The sequence below is a fragment of the Malus sylvestris genome, chromosome 8 (genome assembly GCF_916048215.2).
Source record: "Malus sylvestris chromosome 8, drMalSylv7.2, whole genome shotgun sequence".
In the NCBI taxonomy this organism is placed as follows: Eukaryota; Viridiplantae; Streptophyta; class Magnoliopsida; order Rosales; family Rosaceae; genus Malus; species Malus sylvestris.
The window spans coordinates 16006217-16014953 of NC_062267.1; the positions used below are offsets into that span (position 1 = coordinate 16006217).

Below are 8737 nucleotides of genomic sequence, written 5' to 3' on the forward strand. Positions count from 1 at the left end.
CGCTCCACTTTTCTCACTGTTACTAGGAAGGTTGTCGGAATCCTCCATCCGAACCAAAATCTCAGAAAACTCATGATAAGTGGTGCAAGGAAGCGCATTAGCAAAAGTCCCCCATTTCCTCTTAGTTCCCAGCTTAAAACGGCAAAGCATCTCTGCCTGATTACCAGCTGTATTAGGGTCATAACGAGACAAGTCTGTAAACTTCTTGTAATACTCATGTGCCGACATATTCTTTTGCTTCAATTGAGTGAACTCCTGCTTCTTACGATCAATGTACTCCGGATGGACAAATCTTTTCTTAAAATTCTCTTTGAATACTTCCCAATTAGCTACCATCTCAGGTGACATAAACTGAGTCTAATATCCACCAAGCTGCTGGCTCTCGCCCCAAAAACCAAGTAGTGATCTCAACCCATCTATTAGAAGGAAGATTCCCTTGACTCTGCATAACCTGAAAAGTCTTCTCAATATGGTCTAGCCACTTTTCTGCCCCTTCATGACCATCATTACCCATGAAACGGTCGAATTTCAGATTATACAGTCTCTAGGGGTGTCCTCTGAGGAGGAGGAGAACGGATTGCATTCTAAAAGGTATGGGCCATCGCTTCCCCTAATTGAGTTATATCAGGGAAATTAGGCTCAGAAGCACGACGTGATTCCCTACGAGGCGGCATAGTTCTGACAGAAGACATCAAAATATCATTAGAGCATTAACAATTTATACAGGACTGCAGCCTAGGCTCTGATACCAAACTGACACACCCCGATCCTAGAATCAAGGTGTGCTGGCCATCACGTGGGCGTGACGTAACCAAAAGTGTGACGCGGAAGCAATAGATAAGAGAAATATGAATAAACAAAAACCAAATACTAGCAATAATAACCAAGTAACGTGCTAGAGTAAGTTAAAGTGTGAAACACACATATTCAGAGCCTAAGTACAAGGTGCAGTCAAGTAGGTACATTACTAAATTACAACACCCGAAGGTGAGTCCTACATGAGTAGTTTGTCAAAATGCTGTGGAAATCCTCGTGGGCCACCAACGCTGCTAACTAGAACCTAGAAGGGCGCAAAACAAAATTGAGTGGGTCAGTAAAAACAAAGCTTTTCGAAAATCATTTGATTTCAAACATTTCTAACCCCTCATTGTAAAACCTGTACACTTTCCCAGAAAATAACATAATATGCATATAATCTTCATATATCTCAAATCACAATTCTTTATCAAAACCCAGAAAATATGCCATGCCATAAATGTCAATAACAGATTAAGAATGCATCAATATAACAGGTGACATAATGAATCAACCAAAGACCCTGCAGTTGGTCCTGTACGGTTAATTCCATAGCTCAATATCCAAACCAACCGAAGTCACCATGGTGACCTGTACGGCACTACTCTGCACATAAGTCGGAACTACCTGAAGTAGTCCGTACAACAAGAATGGTGTAATAATGCGCTCTAGTGCTTCCCTCATCAATCATCTGTGCACATAATCTAAGGTCACCTACTAGTCGGAACCACCTCTAGTGATCTATACGACTAGCATGTCGGAACCCTCTCATGGTCTGTACGACATGCACCTACTTGGATCCAAAGTGAGCGTGCGGTGCGGTGAATATTATAAGCACTAATACCAGGGGTGCAGGTTATGAGCTCTCGACACAATTCACATTACAATAAATCATATGAATAACATAAAACTCACCTGATACTCACATGTGCGTCCACAGCACCATTTCATATATATATACATCAATTACTAATTCATATAATTCATAATATGCATGCATGGCATTTTAAAAACATACTTTTATTTAAATTCAATTTCTGGGAAATTCAATAGTATATAGGTAATAACAGAAAATAACTGCCCACTCACTGATAGGTCAAAGGGTCGTAACCCCCATGACGTCCCTGGATGCGCTCGTCCTCAGGATAGGTATCACCTATATGCGAAACAACTATAAAAACGTTAATTAAAGCACATAACCGACAATTCGTAATAACTTCTCATACGATGCTCAATTTGGGTATATGAATATACCATAGTGACCAACTCGACGTCACGGACGTCGAGGTATTTTTAGAAAAAAAATTTGAGGTTGCACCCGCCCCCACGCGTCGGAATATCACGGGTCCATGCGCCCCCCACGCGCATCATCCCCTACCTCCAGTCGCCGAAAAAACTCGCCGGCGCCGGAAACTGGGCAGACCTATAATCGCCCTTTTCTCACTCAATTCTCAACCATTTTCCATGAAATTTTCACCAAAATGTCCTAAATCATGAGGGGAAGAAGGCTATACCTCTTTGGAGCCTCAAAACCTTCGAAAATCACATCGGGAAACTTCACCAAAACCGGCCACCTTCGAACTAGGGTGTCCCGACGTCCAAAACTTCCAAATGAACGTCCCCGAGCTTCGTGGGAACTTCCTAGAGCTCACTATGAGCTTGGATTGTCCTAAAAACCAACCACTACAAAGTTCATGAATAGTACTCAATTCGGACCTTGAGTTTTCAATGTGAAAACGAAGGGTTTCTTACCTGAAAATGGTACCTTTGAGTTCATAGGGCACTCACGAACACAATGGTGCTAATCTCCACTTTGATCCATGAAGTTTTGATGGTCCTTGGGTGTGGTTCGTACAATTTCAAAGGAAGAGAGAGAGAAGAGTGACAGAGAAGGAGGAGAGAGAGAGAGAGGGCACGGGGAAGGAGAAAGTGTCCCGTGTGTGTGGTCCATCCCAAAACAATCACCATCAATTTTTCTTAAGTCCCTAACCACACAAAATACATACAATCTTTAATAAAAATTCAAACTTTCCAAAACTTAGGGAAATATGCATTGTTCAATAATATGTCACACACATACCTTAGCACCCGTCAAGGATAATTTGGTCATTTCACAACCTCGATAAATAAAATCTCGGGACGGGCTGTGACAACAACGATTTACTTGGTACAATATATTGCAATTTCAACGTCATATATTATCATGTGAATAAAAGATTGCATATATAACATTGCATTATTAGCACGAAACCATGCCGTACGTAAAAGTCTTACTCTATAAAAATGACATTAAAATTTGAGAATGATTTGGTAATTAATTTGTTAAGTAAGCCTGCATATTTTTGGGGTTTTGTGGGCAGTGTGACAAGAGTGTTTTACAAGCAAAAATGTCTAGATCTATAGCAAAGGCCTTCTTTTAAGGCAAACAGCAAGTAAAACAATTACATTTTCTTGGTGTCCAACATTTTCAGAACTTCCAATATTGACGTGTTGGAGGGTGAAAAGGGTAAAAAATAGGTTTGTGTTATATAGAATTAGTTAACCGTTATATGGCATCTCAATCTTATAAAACATAAAAATGTATTATTAGATAATGATCGCTACATGATAGTGAACCATTCCATATAAGTTATTTTCTTCTACCAAACACAATACAATATGTATGTAACTGGTCAATTGCCATGAAACGTAAAGTCAAGTGGTAACGTCAGAGTGAAAATATGGTATGGCGGTTTCATGCATTGCAGAAGTTGCGTTGTGGTTTTAGCGGCAGCAGTAAGGTTTTAAGTATCATTACCTCAGGCTTTAGGAAAACGATTTTTACAAGAAAGTGAGGTTCTTAATCTCTCTAGGCCCTTACATTTTTGCTTATTATTTAAGAAAAACTAATGAAAAGAATTTGAAAACTTTAAGTTTTAACGATAATGATAAAATAAAAGGTAAAGTGAACAGTACCGGAAGTTTTTCGTTAAAGTTTCCTATTATTTAATGTACGATGAGAAATATAACTAGCGTAAAAAATTAATGCATGTCATTTTTTTCTTTTCAGTACATTGATTTTTTATACTAAGAGGAAGGAGAGTTCAGTTAAGCCACACAATGGACAGCTTAATTTGGTATCAAATTCGCTATCCATGAACTTCGACCATAAGTCATCTCACTTCTAAATAAAGAAAAATATCATTAGACCGTAATACTGAGTAACAAATATATAACTCTTTGAATCAATTAAAAAATCAAATATGACTTCGCCCTTGACTTTATAATCATATATGACTAACTTTTATGATGCATTGAACAGAAAATGAGTCAAATTTGAAATCTAATGTTAACTTTTTAGGTGCATTGGAGATAACCATAAAGTTTTCTTTATAACTTTTGTTCATATAAAAAAGTTAGGGTGAATTACATTTTTCTACCTTAACTTTGAATCACATAACAAACTCATACCTTATATTTTGAACATTACAATGTCATACATCAATTTACGGTTTCGTTGCAATATCATACCTCCATTAGTCAATCTGTCAAATTGACTGTTAAGTGATGATGTGGCAAATGTAAGATCCATATTTTTGCTGATGTGGATATAAAATTTGAGCCACGTGGATATATATATAATTGTCTGCCCTTCCTCATCCTATATCGTTCACATCCCCTCCTATTTCTATTGTTACGGTTAAGTTATGTCAACATTTTAGATTTCCATTATCTTTTATTTTATTATTTCTATAAAAAAATCAATATAAAATATTAGCACAATCCAGCTCCTTCTTCCTCTACCCTTGCCTCTTCCTCCCACATTCTCTCTCGCTCGCCCTTTCACGCTGCAACAGTAGCCAAGACGTAATGCCCCAACAACGCCGTTGTCCTCCGACCACCACTCAAAAACTGATATTCCTAATATCCTCTTTTCATACCTAGTTCAAATGTTTACCTTATTTCATCAAATTTGAAGTTGATAAGTTCGAATTTCAGATCTAAGCCTCGATTGCATCCTTCACTTTCACAATGTGCACAGCAAGCACAAGATTCACATCCAAATTCCAAAAATAGAAGAAAAAACCCCCACAAAATAATCAAGATTTTGTGTGATTAATTTAGATAAATTCAATATGTGTGGGATTAATCCGCAATGAAGGATGACCGCGGCCTTCCAACAACGACGGCACCAGCAGCGCGAAGAAAGAGAGCTCGGAGTCTGGTCTAATACTCCGGAAAGGCTGGTACAATTTCTGGGCTTTGGTAGCGATTTTGTTGCTCGCGTTTTGGTCTATGTTCATCGGCACCGTCATGCTCTGGTAGTCTGCTGGCAACCTCAACCGTCTCTCCGACGACCTCGACTCGCCCATTCACGACGATCTAGACGTTCTTGTATGATTTTTTCTTGTTTTGTTTTTCTGGGTCGATGTGGTTGGATCTCTGATTTGATATGTTAATGGGGATTTCGGGTTTTTTTTCTGGTGGTTTAGAAAATGGAGGAGAGGGAGAAGGTGGTGAATCACATGACTCTAATAGTCGTCGGGGGGGGGGGGGTGTGAAAGAAGTACGATGGTGGTGGTTTGAAGTTCGATCTGTGAGGTTTGATGATGGTGTATGGTTGTTGCAGAGAGGGGAGATACGGCGTGAAAGAGGAGAGAAGTAGAAGATGAGAGAGAGAGATAGAGGTTTTCTGCTTGGACGAGAGAGAGAGAGAGAGAGAGAGAGAGAGAGGCTGTCTGATTGAGAGAGAAAAATGAGGAGAGTGACTGATTGGTAGTGAGATAAGGTGATGGGATTTTTTTTTTAAAGGGAGAAAGTGATAAGATTTTTGTATAATTCAAGCTACATGAAATCTGTCTCCTTATAAAAAACAATAGTTCTAACACTAAATAATTAAAACAAATGTGTACAATTCTGCCCGTAGTTAACGTACTTTAACTAAGCATAACTTTTTCGTTAAAATTTCAATTCGGGCCTAACTCACGCTCACGTATTCATAACAACGAGTACTGTTTAATTATGATAAAAGGGAAAATAAATTAAAAGCGGAATAACTACATCCATGTCAAGTTCCACTTTGCCAATAAGGGCATAATTGTCATTTTACATACTTGGGAAGGAAATTACATGAAAAATTAGAGACGAGTAGTCACATTTGATCAAGGTCCTTTGTCTTTTGTCCACTTTATTATTTGAATATTAAATTATTTACATGTCATTATATGTTAATTTTAAAATGAAAAACTTATTAATCATTTCCAAGTATATCTTTTTCTATATTTTCAATATGTTTCTATTTTTATTTGTACCCATTTTATAAGTTATTGTGATGACCCTCCCTCATTTTACGTTTTTATTAAGTTTAAAAGCCTGAATTTACGAAAATGCCCTAAAGGTAAGGACTTTTGACTTCCGTTGACCATTGCCTAGAGAAATGTATGACTTATTCTTTTAGCGTACCCTCGTAGTGCTCGTCGCTACGAACGCGTGAGCGTGTGTTAGACTCGAATCAGATCTGTAACGAAAAAGTTACACTCCGTTAAAGTACGTTAGTCACGGGTAATTTTGTACCCGCACATACAAGTTTACGGAGTTGAAACATTGTCAAAAGGACATATTTGTACATTAAAAATTGTACAAATCCATCCAATCCCTAAAAGGGATCCGGTCATTTCTTTCACACCCATCAACCATCAAACTTTTGCTTTTTCCTTCTTTTCCTCTCCACCAATCAAATTGGTTTCCCTTAACCTTGCACCCAATCAGAAATGAGAAGGTTCTCTCTCTCTCTCTCTTCCTTATTTCTATCTCCCTCTCGAAACTCTCTTTTCTCTACAACAAGGAAGACCAACCCCAAATCTTCACTGTTTGAGCTTAAAAACCTAACCATTGTGTTTACCTTACCTCCATGAACACAACCATACCAACCAAACTAAGAATGGACGAGTTTTGACTCACCAACTCGGAAGAGTTAAGTTCGACGTGTTTTCAACCGAGTCACAATGTTTTAGGACTCGGGAAAGCCTCTACACAACTCCCTAGGGTCCCTAGTCAAGCTTTGAGGAAGTTGTGACTTGAAACAACTCGGTTTCCAGAAGTTCAAGTTTGACCCGTGCCTTTCGAGCCAATTTCTGGCCAAACTACGGCACGTTGGCCCATGTGTAAGGTATTAATCTCTTCGTCTCGCTGAGTAATATAACTTTCCTTTTTGTTTCACCCAATGTCGTTGAGTATTGAAGAAGTTATACTCATTTGAATCTTACCCAGTTTCCTGCGAGTCCGACAGCTTTCGAGGCGTTTTCTGGCCAAACCATGGCAAGTTAAATGTCGTGCAAGGTATCATTCCCTTCCTCTCTTCGAGAACTACAACTTTCGTTTTCTTTTTCACTCGATTTTGTTAAGTAACGAGGAAGTTGTGAACGTTTAAAGTTTGTGTAGTTTTTCGGTTGAATTCCAGCCTTTCTCTTCATTTGGGTCCAGCGACCCATATGTTGGACCTTTCAAACCTAAACCCATAACCCTTTTAATTCTTTTGTTTTTATTTTATTTGTTAAATTAAGGGCCTTGGGGCCTTAATTGTGAAGGCTTAAACCCCAAACCCAATCCCTAAAGCCCTAAACCGTTTAGGCCTTTAGGTCTAGAACCATTAAGTCCAACCTATCAAACTAACCCAACCTAATAACCCTTAACCCAAATGAAATATTCTGTTAGGGAATATTTCATCTGTCAGAGAATATTCCGTCTTTCAGGGAATATTCATCCTGTTGACTTTTGTTGACTTTTCAGAAATTTAAGCGGGACCCTTCTTAGGGTAATTCGATGTCCTGAATCCGTTTTTGACATTTTTTTTTCCAAATTCAATTGTTATAATACAGTTTTATTAATTGTACCTTTACGTGCTTAGGGGCAATTATTAGTGGTGTTTCCATCTTAGCTAGGTTGTGTGGCTCGTCAGCGGTGAAGTATCTGTGAGTGGGCAGTTTATTTTATACCTATACATATTGATAGTTTCCCTAAATGTGTAGTTACTTCACTTTTATGCTTATATTGCCAAGTATTCGATATTATGATATGAAATGTGTTAAATGCTGCTATATGGTTGAAATACTATTGTCATGACATTCATACATATTTGTACATGCTCATCTTGCTGCACCCCGGTGTTAGTACTCCGCCCAGGGCCAGGGCTAGTCTTTCACGTGTATGTTCACATCCGCACCATTTGCTCGCCTTGGATCCAAGTTAGGTGCTAGTCCTGTCAGGTAGATTGCATTAGGCAATCTGACTTGTATGTGACCGTGCTTCTGCACCAGTCTTCGCGTGATCATAGTACTAGAGCACATTGATTACACCCAGTCCTGTCGGGTAGAATTGCCTTAGGCAATTCCGACTCTTGTACTAGCTTAGATGATGAGCAAACTACTTATAATTGATTATCACATGATTATATTACTTTGGCTTTTGATATATCATGACTTGGCATATTTCTGGTTATATTGCTGTTATATTTGATTTCATACTTACGTAGTATGTTTTGAGGAAACTATACTTGTTTTATGGCAAGGGGTTAGTATATTAAAAATAAAGGTTTTCGTATAAGCATTGTTTTGCTGACCTACTCAACTTGTTTTTCGCCCCTCCAGGTTTAGTAGCTGTGGTTACACGTATATGAGGATTCTGGCAAATCTCAAGAAATAGTTATCTTCAGTGGTATAACCCTTATCCTATTTACTATACTGTCTTATGCTCTGACATCACGTGTGAAAAAGGTTCAATCCCTTTCACCCACACACTCTTTTGATTAAACACTTTTAGGTTTAATTTATTCACTTTTTTTTTCCACATCACTACACTTTAGAGCAACTCCACCGTGGTGGATTACTCGGGGGACAGGGGAGAGAAAAGGGCCTGAGGCTCTGTGGATTTGCTCCAGCATGAAGGAGCCCGAGTGAAGGTGGAG

At 38.6% G+C, this 8737-nt stretch overlaps 1 long non-coding RNA gene across 1 annotated transcript; it reads left to right on the plus strand.

The window, feature by feature from the left end:
- The first annotated feature begins 6653 nt into the window (after positions 1-6653).
- LOC126632108 (uncharacterized) lies at positions 6654-8484 on the plus strand. The gene is made up of 3 exons (XR_007626574.1): positions 6654-6943; positions 7045-7113; positions 8421-8484. It is a non-coding gene; the product is annotated as an uncharacterized LOC126632108 (long non-coding RNA).
- Positions 8485-8737: the final 253 nt, after the last annotated feature.